Genomic DNA, 16,907 nt, shown 5'->3' on the forward strand with positions numbered 1-16,907 from the left:
TTTTAAAGGAATAGGATCTTATTTTTCTTTCTAATGACTATATGAACAAAGACAACCCATTTCACAAGTAAATTTTAACCATCAGTTTGGCAACCAGAGAGGGGATGGGGTTCCTGAGGCCTCTTTCTTCTATGTCCCCCCGCTTGTCTGGTCTCTGCAGGAGGCAGAGGTCAGGGGGATTCCAGATAGACTCCTTCCTAAGGCTCAGCATAAGCCCACAACTGAGAATGTGACAGCCCAGCTTTGCCGTCAACCCAAGGCATGGGTGTGTGTGTGTGGGGGGGGTGTCGGCATGTTGGACATCTGTTTGCCACCCATCTCCAGTCCTAGCAAGAGTGGCTTTCGAGGTATAGTTCAGCACTGGGATGATAAAAGGGCTTCCTAGAGCTGAGAAGAATTCTTTTAGGTATAAACTAGGACCAGACTTAGGATTGGCCTCAGAGAAAGAGAGATAGCTTCTGGGAAGGTACCTAGGTATGGTCTTTTTCAAGGATTTTGGAACAGGCATTGGTTAGAGGCCACCTTCCAGTCATCAACCTCACACACTAGGTGGATGAAAACTTTTTTCCCCCCAGCACCAGCTGGCTTACTCTGTTATCCAGAAAAGCTCCTCAAGGGCCCTGTCCTGCAGTCCCTAGAGTTTCCCTTCCCTTCCTTCTCTTCTTCACTGTGTTCCCTTTCTAGAATACTCTGGGAGTGCCATTCCCTCTACCTGGCCTCTTGAAAGCTTCCTTCTCTCTGAAAAACCAATTGTTGAAGGCTTTGGAACCACCCAATAGAAGTGGCATTTTCTCTAACCCAACAAACTAGTCACTTACTTCTGTGGCTTGCTAAGACAGATTTGAAACAGAAGTAGGGTGTCTAGCCCCCTGTGGTCTTAGGCCACCACCATTGAATGAATATATGCAGGCTGCTGCCAGGCTATGCTGTGATTGGGAACCCGAGTTTTGTAATATCTGTATGCCCTGCAGTGTAACTCAGAATAAAAACAATAGCAACCATGAAAACAATAATGGCCCTGTTTTTCTTGTTCTCCTTTGAAAAAAAACAAAGATTTTAAATTTTTAAATTTTTTTTTTTTTTTGTGTGTGTGTGTTTTGAGGCAGTATCTCACTCACCATGTAGCTCCGGCTGTCCTACAACTCACTCTGTAGACCAGGCTGGCCTTGGACTCACAGAAATCTGCTTGCCTCTGTCTCCTGAGAGCTGGGATTAAAGGCACATGCAACTATACCCAGCTGGTCCTCTTTTTTTTTTTTTTTTTTTTTAGTTCTTTGCTGGACTTAGTTACCAGTGGGCTGATCCAGAATATATCATTAACTCCATGACATCATCCCATCTGTTTTGTCACCACTGACAGACATCTTTATCCTTACATTGCATGAAGTTGTCCTTCCACTTGCCCTGCAGTATCAGATAGCTAACACGGACCAGCTGACCCCCCACTAGTCTCAGTGGCTGGTGTTGCTTCATCTTTCTACCAAAGTTTGTTCCTAGGCCTCTGTGTTTCAGGCTCCTTGTTGGAAACTGCATGGCTCATGAGCAAATGGTGTTCAGTTGAGCAGACAAGGGGCAGACTTGAAACTGTTCGAGCCTTGGGTGGGACCTCGAGGAGACACAATGGGTCCAGGCTTCGCAAGTCCTGAGAATTTGTCTTTTAGCCTTTGGAGAAATTTCCTTCTGGATTTCCTACGAGGTGATTATGAACTGCATCCCATATCCACCGTACTTCCTCTCCAAAGGGAAATAAGCCAGAAGCCTCCACCCGGCTCACTACTTCCCTCCCCTAACCAGAGGGCTCCTTTTGGTGCTAGTGGACTTCGGCGTCTGGTTCACTTTTGTCACTGGTCAGACAGCAGAGGGTGAGGATGGGGAGGTGTGTTTGGGGGGGCGGAGGTGGCTGCACATAACAGCAAGAGGGGGCGGGCCCACAGGCCAGGCCGGAGGCTGGCCCTCCCATTGGCTGAGAGGAGTGTGGGAACTGAAGCCAAGTAGGATTCACAGGCCCCACAGCTCCACTGCTTTTTTAAAAGCCCTCAATGCACAGGCTGGAGGTTCAAGTTTGTAGGAGTGCACCAACTCTGCACTCACTAGACCGCCGGGTGCATTTTGCCAGTGGACATTTCAGGGAAGCCGAGCACTTCACCACTCGCAGGAGCTCTGACCAGCCCTAGCTGGACCCCAGACAAGTCGGACAACGCATCTGAAAACTGCAAGGTTGAGAGAGGGACAACGAAACACCAGACTCAGCCGCTGCTCCACCTAACAGTCCTCCAGACACCGAGTCTGGTTCGGCTCCAGACCATCATTCTGAAGGCGCACGGGAAGGATGTGAGCCGGACTGGGATGAAGCACTTGAAGGGTCACAGGGCTTACTGTGGCCCTCAGATCCTAAGATCCAGAGTATAGGATACTTCTGGCTTGCCACCCATTCTGCGTTCCTGTCTCCAGAGCTCCCAGCACACAAAACTAGAGACAGCTGACATCCTGGAGATGACTGTGAGACATCTTCAGATCCTACATGGCCCAGTGACAGGTGGGGTGTGGGTGACACTATGTGGAGGTGAGAGATGTGTAGGATCACCACCACAAGAACTGATTCCTGCTTTTGGTGCTGCAGCAGCGGCACTGCGCTGACCCTGAGATCCTGGGCAAGTACTGGGCTGTTTTGAAAAAGTGCCTCTTCGAGATGAACTTTTTCCTGGCTAGCTGTGAGGGTGTCCCAGCGGGCGTGTGCCCCACTTACTTGGCCACCTGGTGGCCTGCCTGCACCAGCTGGAACTCAGGCGTAGTGCTGCATCGCTGTTCCCAGCCTCAGAAGCTGAGGAGCCGATACCCACGTGGCTCCCTGCTGCTGTCACTCCATGGAGCTCCTCTCCGCGTTGCTAACTCTGGTAACCTCCTGTTGCTTTCAGAACAGGTCCTCAGGGCTATGACTGATCCTGGAGGTTGTGGTGGGGATGAAGTGTGGTCTGTCCTAGGGCTGCATGCAGGCTTGACACCTAGACTGTACCAGAGAATATTTACAGAGTTGTGTTGTGGTTTTATTTTGTTTCATCTTGTGAACGGTGTGTTCAGTAGTACCACTTCCTAGTTCCAGCAGCCCTGACCCAGTTCATTTCTCAAGACCCACTCACTGCAAGACTGTCCTTCATCCAGCTTGGGCATGTATGAACGTACCCCTGGTACTCCAGGGTTAGCTTTGCTTTGTTCAGTGGTGGAGTCTGCAACACCCCTTCAGATATAATAGGTGCTCCAAGAGGGGCAGCGGGAAGGTGACAGTTACCAAGCTTTACAGAATGTATCTCAGTGAGGGAAGGTGATGGAGGAAGGGTTCTTTTCCTAATTAAAAAAAAAAAAAAGTGTGTGTGTGTGTGTGTGTGTGTGTGTGTGTGTGTTATGCATGTAAGTGTGCTAGTATGTAGCCATGGGCACACATGCAGAAGACAGAGTAAGACATTGGATGTCTTCTATGGTTCTCTGGATTATTGCCTTAAGACAGGATCTCTCATTGAACTGAAAGGTGGTCCTCTTTGCTAGGCTGTCTGGCCTTTGAGCTCTCAGAATATATCAATCCCTGTCCCCCAATCCCCGGGCTGGGGTTTCAGGCAGTGTAGTAATGTCTGACTTTTTACATGGGTGTTAGGAGTTTGAATTCAGTTCCCCTTGCTTGTAGAACAAGCACTCTTACTGAACCATCTCCTTAGCCCTGGTACTACTGGACATGGTGGCACATGCCTTTAATCCATGCTTGGGAGGCAGAGGCAGATATGATTTTGAGGTCAGCTTGGTCTACATAGTGAGTTTTAGGTCAGGGAGTTCCAGGCCAGCCAGGGATATACAGTGAGACCTGTCTTTTAAAAAAAAAATAATTTTTTCACTCTTCTCTAGACCCTGGAAGGTGATCTGTGTGAAGATATGCTGCACTTGGGGGAGGGTTTACCTCTTCTGCCTTGAAACCTCAATTTTGGCTATTTGGATTCTGTTTTATTCTCATGGTTAAGCACAAAGATACCAGCTTCTAACCAGGTTGAGCTCCCCCTCACCCAGCTTAAGTTCCCCTTCCTGCAACACAGGTAGGGATCCCTGGCATGACAGCCTGTCAAGGACACCTCATTCCTAGACTCAAGAGAGACTCTTGAGGTGTCAAGGACTTGCTGCACACCTAGTGGAAGAGGATTGGGGTTCTTCTCTGTGTTATCCTAATCAATGGCATCTGGATGCTACTGAGGCTAAGAGGCACCAAGGCTAGAATGCATTGGAAACTCACCCTCACTTCACAAATTCACCATTCTACTGTTCGTGCCTCTTCTGCCCTCAGAGTTGCTACTGAGTGCTATAATTTCCTTGTGTAAGGGGATGGCTCCCATCACAAGTTCAGCCTGCAGAGTATCTTGTGAGCCACATGGGAGCTGCATCCAGGCTACCATGAAGTAAGCCAAGTAACTCTACTACAGGTTGATCTACCAGCTCCTCCAATAGGCTATCTCTGGATCTTCTTGTGATGAACTGTACACACCTGGGAGAAATCGCTAAGTCTGTGCTCAACTTGTCACCCCTGCTTGCCCTACTGCTTTCCATCTTCCTGAATTTCTATGGGCTGGAGCCAGTGATCCTGAACAGTAGGTACCATGTGGAATAGGTGTTGTACCCTTCAGACCTGAGGGAAGGGGGACAATGGTACTGAGGAACTAAATGGAAGATCTTCTTGAAAGAAGTCAGTGTGGGAGATGGGAACTGTTCAGTACAGAAGGGAAGGGGGAGGTGAGGGCCTGCTTGGATCAAGGCCTCACCTTGTGGTGTAGTTTTTCCTGTGTCCTTCCTGGACCTGCAGCTGCTCAGACCCAAATAAACACACAGAGGCTTATATTAATTGTAACTGCTTGGCCATTAGCTCAGGCTTATTACAGACTAGCTCTTATACTTAAATTCAGACCATTTTTGTTAATCTATATGTTGCCACATGTTCTGTGGCTTTACCTGTGTGCCATTACATGCTGCTCCCTGGATGGCTGACTGGCATCTCCTGACTCTGCTCTTCCTCTTCCCAGCATTCCTTTAGTCTGCTTGGCTACTGGCCAATCAGCATTTTATTAAACCAGTGCACAAAAGCATTATCCCTCAGCATTTCCCTTTTTCTGTCTAAACAAAAAGGAAGGTTTTAATTTTAACATAGTAAAATTACATATAATAGAATAGTTATCAAGCAATAATTACAGTTACAACATCTAGTCTATTTGTATTTGGAAAAATTAAAGAAAATATTCTATCTATCCTATATTTGTGAGTCTAAAGTTTCATATCTAATTTATCTTTTATCATAATCAAGGAAAATTATAACTATCTAGTCTTCAACTACATCAAAGACCCCAGGAGGATATAATATTACCTAAGTATACAGGAAGAACATTGTAAGCAACTTCCAAAAATCTAGACTGAAAGAGACAGCTGGCTACCTGGACAGTCATCCAAAATTCCTCTGCAACATTGGGGCATCCATCTTCAGCCTGTAGGCCTAGTCTCTCAGCCATGTTTTTCTGTGTCCTGTAGAATGTCTGTCATTCTTCTTCTGCAAAGCAGGAACCCGAAGGACCATTTCATCTTGCAAAGTTCAGTAGTCACCTTCCTATGGGTTCTGCTTGTCCAGTTTATATAACATTTTGTCAAGCAGTCCAGGCAAGAACAGTCTCTTGCCCAAATGGCTATTTTTTTGCCATAAGGAAAGCAAACTCCATATATAGAGTGTCTTTGATGCCCGTCATCTTCTTTGAAGTGATTGGTGCCATCAGGAGCAGACATCTCATTGTCCAAAAAAGTCTAAGTTTTTAAATCATTTTAAATGCCATATTCTGTAGGTCTTTGAAGTGTTTGAAGATTACCTATCTATCTGAAATATATCTATGTATACCTAGAAAACTTAACTGAAATGACTATAAGTTTGATTATCATAGATGACTAATTACTAATCTATATTTCTTAATTATACATTACAATTTCAAATGAGTTGTACAAACCTAATACCTTAAATAAGAGTAGAACTATACATACAGTATAACAAAATTAACCTTAAAGTTGCATCAATAAACCAAAATCCATAACAATGCAAAACAAGTTGTTCTTTAAAAGTAGACTCAATAATCTATCCTTTCATCCCATCATATCCATATCTTTTCTTCTTTAGAAAGAGATTGCATTTATAATCAACCTCCTTTAAATAAAAATAAACATTTATAAACAATATTTTGGGAATTGGGGCATAGCTTCTCATACTACTTCCTGCTGGTTGAGTGTGAAGGCATCTTTAGGGGATCCTGAGAAAAATTAAGAATTATGGTCAAGTCCTGACTGGAATAGTCTGTGAGGCTGCATTGTCTGAGCCAGTTGCCTTGAAGCTATTCTGGATGTTGGACCATCTGGGCCACGGTGTCATCAGAGACCTTTCAGGGGGTTTTGGCTGATCAAACCTGATGTATCTTAACCTGGAACAAATCCATAGCCTCTTGCTTCCTGTGAAAACAAAAGCAGAGCCTCCTTTCCAAAGCAACATATCCTTAGATCCAAATTTTGAAGTCAAGATAACTTTAAAATATATAATATTGGTTTAACTTAGCAGCCTTTATAATCAAATATCTCTCTCCAGTTATTCATTTTTATTTTTTTATTGGACAAAAAAAGGGGAAATGTGTAGATGTAACCATCTTGTTAAATAAGAAACACAGAACCAATGCAGAGATGAAAGCCCAAGAGGTCAGAGCTAAGAGCTAAAAACCTTACCCTTTACTGCTGCTGCTGTCCTCTTCAGCCAAGAGACCTACATCCTGTGTATCTGTCTTTATATAGACTTTCTGATCTGCCTTCTCATTGGTTGTAAACCCAACCACATGACCTCCTCATCACTGCCCATCTATACAGACCTCCAGGTCTTCTATGGTTGGTATTGAGATTAAAGGTGTGTGTCTCCATGCTGGCTGTATTCTTGAACACACAGAGATCTGCCTAGCTCTGCCTCCTAAGTGCTGGGATTAAAGGCGTGCACCACCACCACCCAGCTTCTGCTATGGCTTGCTATTAGCCCTGACCCCCAGGCAACTTTATTTACTAACATACAAATAAAATCACATTTCAGTACAAATAAAATATCACCATAGAAATGTGCTGATATTTTATTTGTGCTGAAATGTGATATTTTATTTGTGCTTGACTGGAGATCAGAGGAAAAAGCCAGCCACAACACAGAAGTCATGCAATGTTAGCACACGCCTTTAATTCTATCACTTGGCAGGCAGGATCTCTGTGTGTTCAAGGCCACAGTGGAAACAGAGCCAGGTGCAGTGGCACAGACCTTAAATTCCAACACTAGTTAAACATGGAGGTCTGGAGGTCTGTACAGATAGACAGAAAGTGACAGAGATGGGCAGGAAGAGGAAGTGATGTAGCTGGGCAGAGAGAGCAAATCAGATGGCAGAACTCTGCTCTTCCTCTTCCCAGCATTCCTTTAGTCTGCTTGCCCTGCCTATACTTCCTGCCTGGCTACTGGCCAATCAACATTTTATTAAACCAGTGCACAAAAGCATTATCCCTTAGCATTTCCCAAGGCATATAGGCATGGATAGACAGGAAGTAACTGGCATTTTGGAAGCTGCCAAGTTGGTGAGGTGAGGTTAGCTGTGGCTTTCCCTATTTCCCTGATCTCTCAGGCTTTCACCCCTATATCTGGGTCCATGTTTTTTATTTAATAAGATCATTTAGAAATAAATCTGCATTGTGGGGGAGTACTTTTTGTGTGGCCAGGGGGAGAAGTGTCTCCTGAGAGGGCAATAGGAGATCATATTGCTCTTATTGGCCCCCTTCCAGAAGAAGAGAATTCTGGAAAGAGCAGTGATTCTCCTAATCAGACCCTAGCCTTCCTGCCCTACTTCCTGTCCTCTGTAGTTTGTAGGATATTCTTACCAAAGGGATCAGCTGATGCTGGGCATGGTTGTAACAGGCCTCCAGATCTTAGCACAACTGATGCCATGATGAAAGTACCATTTAGGCTGTGAAACCCAGCATGTCAGCATTACTACCTGTCAAAAATGAAAGCAAAGACCTTACCCATCAAAGTCTATAGCTATGGGAAAGTCCCTAACTCTAATAACCTTGCCTTTTGGCTTCTGTAGTTCTGCTTCTGGCTAACTAAGATATGCTAACCTCAGGTGTGGTTTTTGTGCTTAAAAGCTCAATCTGAGAAAGATTTGGGGCTGGGTGGTGGTGTGCTTTTAGTCCCAGCACTCTGGAGGCAGAGGCAGGCAAATCTCGGTGAGTTCAAGTCCAGCCTGGTCTACAGAGTGAGAGGGAAAAAAAGGAAAAAGAAAAAGGCTTGGGAATTGGGAGTACACTGGGGTCCTGAACACCCAGTGTAGTTACAGGCCAGCTATTAAAGGCTTTCTGTTGGCTTCAACATGTGTTTTAGTAGTCCTCTCTGATAGATACCTCACAGCAACAAAGGGGTGACCCACTCCTTTGATCCCAGAACTTCTTTTTACAGAATAGGCCAGAGGCCTCCTATCAATATCAATGACAATGAATATAAACTGAAGCCATACCAGGTCTTCCTGTCCTGAAAGACTCTGAGTAAGAACTGTTGGCTGAGCCAGGTATGGTGCTACATGCCTTTAATCCCAGCACCCCAGAGACAGAGGCAGGTAGATCTCTGAGTTTGAGGCCAGCCTATTCTACAAAGTGAGTTCCAGGACAGCCAGGGCTGTTAAAGAGAAACTCTGTCTCTAAAAACAAACAAACAAACAAAAAACACCAACAATAAAACTGTCAGCTGAGCCACTCTTTGATAGTTCCCATCAGGAACTGCGAGATCAAAAGTGTTTTCCATTTCTAGTGACTTTGTTTTTGTTATGTAGCAATGAAGATAATTTCTACATAATTCATTCAGAAAATGCAAAGAACAGAAGCTGTAAACACCAATATAGTCCTTGAGGCTGGATCACAGGCCTAAGATCACCCACAGGTCATGGGGTATGAAAGAAGTCAGAGGGGTTGAATCTGGGAATAACTCCTCTATCTGTGATAATTAGAGGCTAAGGATGAAGGGACCACTCAATGATAGGAGGATGAACACTTTCTGTGTCTATAGTTACCCCAGAGATGTTTGTGGCATCCAGACTGACTTTAATACACAGCTGGTGGTTCAGATGTACTTTTTGGGTTGCTGTAAGCAGAAGGCCTGATGTCTGAGCATGGAGGTGAGAGGGTGACAATTGGATGCTTGAAGTCCTGTGCTTCATCCTCATTGCACCTTGCTAAGCACTCACAGGATGAAGTACACACCTCAGTAAACAGGAAGCTTCCCATCCACCATTTGTAGAAAAGGAAAATGGACATACTGGTTTTATTAAAAGAAGGAGTTTCAGGCCAGGTGGTGGTAGTACATGCCTTTACCCTTTAATCCCAGCACTCAGGAGGGAAAGGCAGGTGGATCTCTGAGAGTTACAGGCCAGCCTGGTCTCCAAAGGGAGGTCCAGGACATCCAGGGCTACACAGAGAAACCTTGTTTCAAAAAACCGAAACAGCAACAACAAACAAACAAATGCCCCCAAAACAAACAAAAAAAAACAAACCAAACAAACAAAGGAGTTTCAATCAGGTATGGTGGTGCACACCTTTGATCCCAGCACTTGAAAGGAAGAGGCAGGAAGATCTCTGTGAGTTTGAGGCCAGCCTGGTCTATTTAGTGAGCTCCAAGACAGGTAGGACTACATACAGAGGCCCTGTTTCAAAGAAACAAAAAAGTAGGAGTTTTAGCTGGGCGTGCTGGGACACACATTTAATTCTAGCACTTGGGAGGTGGAGGCAGGTGGATCTCTGTAAACCTAGTCCACTTATTGAGTTCCAGGCTAGCCTGAGCTATATTGTGAAACTGTGTCTAAGAGGAAGAAGAGGAGGAGGAGGAGGAAGAAGAAGAAGAGGAAGAAGAAGACAGTAAGAGCTACAACTATGGGTGGTAGCACGCACATTTGTTTGTTTATCTTGGATTTTTTGAGACAGGGTCTCACTATGTAGCTCTGGCTTTTCTGGAACTCACTATGTAGACCAGGCTGGCTTCAAACTCACAGAGGTCATCCTGAAGAGACACTAGCCCACTTGAGCATGTGGCTCTGGCAGGCCATGTCCTTCTCCCCCATTCCCTCTGCCTTGCTAAAAACCATTAGATTACACCCCTAAAGCTAGCCAAAAAGGTCTATTTCCTTATTTGGTCACTTCTTCCTGAGGCTGACTACCAAAGTTCAGCAATCAGAAGCCCCCTTTGGCTCACCTAATTAACATGCCCAGTTAAAAATTAAACACCTTGCTGGTGGTGCACGCCTTTAATCACAACACTCAGGAGGCAGAGGCAGGTGGATCTCTGTGAGTTCGAGGCCAGCCTGGTCTACAGAGTGAGTCCAAGAGAGCCAGAACTGCTTCACAGAGAAACCCTACTCAGAAAACAAAACAAAACAAAAATTAAACACCTCATCCTAACTTGGGGTTTCCCGGTTTATAACTGCCATGCTATATCCGTTTCCCCTCTATCCAGAGGCAGTTCATTGTCCCCTTCCCCCTTTCCCTTGTCCCTTTCCTCTTCTCCCTTGTCCCCTATCTCCTTTACCACCACATTCTAGCCCATCATAACACAGCCTTCCTCTTCTCCTCCTCTTAAAAATGACACCTGCAAGGTCATTTGCTGCTGTTTTTTCTGCATGAGTCAGAAAGCAGACTTTTCTTTTCTGCTTAATAAGGGATCTCTCTGTGAAAATAGGTGTTTGGGTGTGGTTTGTGCCTAATCCGGTGTCTAGAAGGGAGTCTCCCCCAGTGCAGGAGTTCCCTTCACTTCCTGCCTCTACCTCCCAGGCGCTAAGAAAGGTGTGCACCACAATGCTTAACGGCACACATTTGTAATCCTAGTACTTAGGAGGCTGATGCAGGAGACACTCAGTTCTGAGGCTAGCTTTGACCATATAGCGGACCTTGACTTTGAATAAATAAACAAACAAATAAATAAATGTGCTTTCAAAAATATATTTTTAAAAAATGAAAGAAACTATAGACTAGGGAAAAAATTGCAAACCACATATATGGTGCTATAGTTTAGGTCTGAAATATGTTCCAAAGTCTCTTTTACCTGTGTTGACTTTATCCCCCTGACGTGAAACCTTTAAGAGTAGGCCACTATTGTATAACAGTTTCCTTCTAGATCAAAACATTCTCGGTTGTTCAGGGAAGATCTTTAAACAGGAAGTTAAACAACTCAAAATAGCTTCAGGAAGTCTCTGAAACTGATCAGATTTAGTAGGCCAGAGTAAGCAATCAAAGCTGAGTCTTCCTCAGAGGTGGCAGAGCCAAGCTGCAAATAAGACTCTCAGCAAACTGAGCTGCAAAAGAAGTCTCTTGTTGCAGAGAAGATCCAGGTGAGCCAAGCTGCAGTGACTCTGAGAAGCAGCAGAAACCAGTCAAGCTGTTTGGAAGAGATTTAGACCATCTGAGGCACGTGGAAAAGACACTCTCCAACCTGTTGAACTGCCTGCCAGCTGTGCAGTGTGCTCTAGGTTCCTAGCTTTGTGAGCTGTCATCCGTGCTGGGGGTGGGCTTTGGTGATGCAGCTAGCGGTCTTTGAGTCATTTCTGCTCCTATAAGTAACCCCTCACCTATATTCCCATAAGTGACTCCAATAAAGCTCATTGCTTTACCAAGTTGGACTTTAGTGGTATCTGTACTTTGGTCTATCATGGGTTCTCTGTCTAGGGTGAGTAGGAGTGTAAGTGTTGTGTCTTCCCAGGAAAAATTTTGTCATACAACAGCCAGTGAGTTAGCTCAGTGGGTAAGAGTGATTGCTCCCAAGCCTGATGACCTGAGTTTCATTCCTGACATCCAACTCCCACAAGTTGTCCTCTGACCTCTACATGCATGCCATGGCATGTGCATGCCCACATATACATACAAAATAAGTAAGCATAAAAACTGGTGAGCATGGTTGTCTTAGTTAGGGTGTCTATTGCTGTGACAAAACACTATGACCAAAAGCAAGTTGTGGGGAACAGGGTTTATTAAGCTTACACTTCACCAATGAAGGAAGTCAGGACAGGAACTCAAATAGGGCAGAATCCTGGAGGCAAGAGCTGATGCAGAGGCCATGGATGGGTGCTGCTTACTGGCTGCTCAGACTGCTTTCTTTCTTTCTTTCTTTCTTTTTTTTTTTTTTGCATATGTGCTGCCAGAGTGAGCACTCAGCCTTCTTTCTTATAGAACCCAGGACTACCAGCCAAGGAATGGAACCACCCATATGGGATGGGCCCTCACTTATCAATAACTAATTAGGAAAATGCCTTATAGCTGCATCTTATGAATCAATCAAATAAGTTTCCATCCTTGCAGATAACTCTAGTTTGTGTGTCAAGTTGGCATAAGACCAGCCAGAACAATGGTAATATATACCTTTAATCTCAGCATTCAGAAGGCAAAGGCAGGCAGATCTCTGAATTTGCCAGACTCAGACTCTCTTTAGAAACTATAGAATTTGGGGCTGGAGAGATGGCTCAGTGGTTAAGAGCACTGGTTGCTCTTCCAGAGAGTCTGGGTTCAATTCCCACCACCCACATGGCAGCTCACACCTGTCTGTAACTTCAGTTCCAAGGGTTCTAATACCCTCACACAGACATAGATGCAGGCAAAATACCAATGAACATAAAATAAAATTAGGACATAATAAAAAAAAGAGAACTCAAGAATTTTATTTACCTTTATTTTTTTATTTTATTTTTTGAGAAAGGGGGTTGCTTTATAGCCCTGGCTGGCTTGGAACTTGTTATGTAGATCAGGCAGGCTTCAAATCACAGAGATCTGCCTGCTTCTGCCTTCTGAGTGCTGGGCCACCACACCTGGCCCCCAATTTTTAAACATGATAAATGTAAACCAACTGTGGGGATTCACATTTGTAATCTCAGAACTCAAGAGTCTAAGGCAGCAAGATTCCCTTGAGTTTGAAGCCATTGTGGTCCACAATGTGAGACCCTGTCTCAAAAAACAAATCTGATAATTGCAATAGTGTGGATGAACCTAAAAAAAATAAAGACTACTTTTTCACACAGTACAAATGCATATATACTGTATGTGAAGTAGAATAGGTAGAAAGGTGAAGCGTAAATAAATCTAATACATCTTATCAATAAAAACCAGGAGTCAGCCGGGCGGTGGTGGCGCACGCCTTTAATCCCAGCACTCGGGAGGCAGAGCCGGGTGGATCTCTGTGAGTTTGAGGCCAGCCTGGTCTACAGAGTGAGTTCCAGGAAAGGTGCAAAGCTACACAGAGAGACTCTGTCTCGAAAAACAAAACAAAACAAAAAAAAAAACAAAAAACAAACAAAAAACAAAAAAACCAGGAGTCAGATATTGGGGTAAAACCTGAAAGATCAGAGAAGCAAGGAAGCAGCCACAGTCACTTCCTATATCTCCCAATCCCCCAATCAAAAGGGATGACATCCTGTCTCTGCCCTGCCTTATCACTTCCTGCTCCTCTCTGTACAGACCTCCAGACCTCTATGATTAACTAGTGGCTAGCTCTACCCTCTGACTCCAAGCAAACTTTATTTGTCAGAACACATACAAAATATCACACATTTCCCCCTTTTTGTATAAATAAATAAATAATTAACACAGAAAAACTATATACAATAAATATAATAACTATATACAAATATATAAGGCAATAATTACATTAACAATATCTAGTCCATCAGCACTTGATAAATTCAGAGAAAATACTCCATTATTTATCCTATCTTGATGAGTGTAGTGATATTTTGTTTGTGGTCTAACAAATAAAGCTTGCCTAAAGATCAGTGTGCAGAGCTAAGCCACTAGCCACAGAGGTCAGGCAGTGGTGGCATACACCTTTAATCCTAGCACTCCAGAGGCCAAGGCTGATGGATCTCTGTGAGTTCAAGGCCACCCTGGGCTACACAAGATTGATCTAGTCTAAAAGAGAAACAGAGCCAGGCAGTGGTGGCACACACCTTTGATCCCAGCACTTGGGATCTCACACTTTTAATCCCAGCACTAAGGAGATGGAGACAGGAAGTGATATGGCTGGGTGGAGAGAGGAATATAAGGTGGAAGGAGACAGGAGCTCACAGGCTGAGGAGTTGGTGAGGTAAGAGGTGGTGGCTGTGGCTTGCTCTGCTTCTCTGATCTTTCAGCATTTACTCCAGTATCTGGCTCTGGGTTTTTATTATTAAGACCAATTAGGATTCGTGCTACAGGTGAGTCCAAAGCGTTGTACCTAATTCACTTTCTATCCTAACTTGCATTACTAACCCCAAACTATCTTTTTATGTCTCTCAACCTTGTATACTTTACACCTCTTTGTGATTTTCTTTTCTGAATTTAGTAACAAGGAAAACTATAACTATCTGTCTTCAACTCCAACAGAGACTTGAGAAGGATATAATATTACCTGAGTAAACAGGAAGTGCAACTTCCAAAATTAAGAAATGACAGAAACAGCTGGCTGCCTGGACAGTCACCCACAGTTCCTCTTCAATGTTGAGGCATTCATCTTCGGCCTAAAGGCCTAGAATATCTGACAGACTTTTCTATGAAGAAAGATTTTTAAAGGGCTGTCCTACCCTGTCTTGGCAAAGTTTGGCAGTCACTTTCTTTTCTGTCCTGCTTGTCCAATTTGGACAGCATACTGTCAGCAGTCGAGTCAAGGACATTTGCTTGCCCAGTGGCTAAATTTTGCCACAAAGAAAGTAAACTCCATATGGCATTTCTTTGATGCCCATCATCTTTTCTGAAGTAGATTGGTGCTGCCAGGAGCAGACATGTCTCATTGTCATTAAAAAAAAACAAAAAAAAAAAACAAAAAAAAAACACTTATGAAAACATCTTAAATGCCATATTCTGTAGATCTCTGAAGTGTTTGAAGACTACATATCTATCTAAACTATATCTCTGTTTGACCTTGAAAACATACCTAACCTGACTACACATTTAATTGTAATAGGTGACTAAAACTACTAACCTGCATTTCTTTATTATCCTAAATAGTTTATAATAATAACTTTCAAGGACTAGAAATTTACATTACATTGTTAAACTGTATAGGTACAATACCTTGAACAAGAGTAGAAACATATGTACAGTATGTTCTAACAAAATAACCTTAAATTTGTATCAAGGGCTGGAGAGACGGCTCAGAGGTTAAGAGCACTGCCTGCTCTTCCAGAGGTCCTGAGTTCAATTCCCAGCAACCACATGGTGGCTCACAACCACCTGTAATGAGATCTGGCGCCCTCTTCTGGCCTGCAGGCATGCATGCATACAGAACACTGTATACATAATAAATAAATAAATCTTTAAAAAAAAAAAAATTTGTATCAATATACAAAACTCCATATCAATGTAAAATATTTAAGACTAGTATTTGCTTTTTTGGTTTAAAAGTAGATTCAATAATCTACCCTTTTATCCTGTTTCTATAGCCCCCCTTTTTCTTTTTAGAATGAGATCCCTGAGTGTAGCTGGAGTCTTCTCTCCGGGTCCTGCCAAGTCCCAACAATCTGACAGCCCACTTATAAAATAAAAACACAGACGCTTATATTATTTACAAACTGTATGGCCGTGGCAGGCTTCTTGCTAACTGTTCATATATCTTAAATTAACCCATTTCTATAAATCTATACCTTGCCACATGGCTCATGGCTTACCGGCATCTTCACATGCTGCTTGTCGGGGCAATGGCTGGCAGTGTCTCCCTCATTCAGCCTTCTACTTCCCAGAATTCTCCTCTCTCCTTGTCCCGCCCATACTTCCTGCCTGGCCACTGGCCAATCAGTGTTTTATTTATACAGAACGATATCCACAGCACCTGAGTCTAATCTCCTTGTTGAGATTTTTTCCTGACCATTACCAATAACAACTTGTAACCAACCCCCTAAACTAAGACAAATATCTATAACCCACTGAACAACAAAAAACTGCCCATCCCACCTCTTGGGAATATGAACATCATATTCTTAAAATTACTTCCTGCTGTCTGGGGGTGATGGAATCTTTAGGGGACCCTGAAAAAAATTGGGATAATTGTAAAGTCATGAGAGAGCTAGCTGTATCATTTGTTGTCCAGTCTCTGTGTAATGGGAAAGTGTAGGGTTTATGTCAAGTCCTGGCTAGAGTAGTCTGTGAGGCTGGACCATCTCAGCTAGCCACCTTGAAATTGTCCTGAGCAGTTTGTAGTCCAAAGCCAATCTTTAGGTGGCATTTTTTCAGCTTAGAGGTGTTATCATAGTCCTGGTGGTATCATCATTGTGGGGCCCCATCCTCCTTTTGGAGACTTCAAAGGTTACTGTTAGGCGTCGTCATGGTTCACTGCAGAAAATGTAAACATTTTAAGTGTCATATGTAATGGGATGCAGGTAAAACCATGGACCATGTGGCAATACATAGATTAATAGTTATGGGTTAATTTAAGATATAAGACTTAGGGGTGGGAGGAGTGCGGAGGGAGGAGATGGAATCTGTGGGTGGTATGTAGAATGAGTAGAAAATTTCTTAATAAAGAAAAATGAAAAAAAGATATAAGAGTTAGCTAGCAAGAGGTCTGCCATAGACTATACAGTTTGTAAATAATATAAGACCAAGCAGCTACAGGACATGGGTGGGAGAGATTCGTCCCAACCACAGGACCGGAGAACTCTTCCAGCTACATTTGGCTGTGTTGGTTCAACTTTCCACCTAAAACTTGAGAGAACTTAAAAAAGATTCTAAAATGGAGCTAAAAAGAGCTTCCTAGTGTGTCTCTCAGGCCAGCCATGACCTGCAGGCTTGAGCTACACTATGGTGGATTCATGGCATGTGGGCTTGACCTGTAGCATGGC

This window comes from Peromyscus eremicus, chromosome 2, assembly GCF_949786415.1.
Source record: "Peromyscus eremicus chromosome 2, PerEre_H2_v1, whole genome shotgun sequence".
Lineage (NCBI taxonomy): Eukaryota > Metazoa > Chordata > Mammalia > Rodentia > Cricetidae > Peromyscus > Peromyscus eremicus.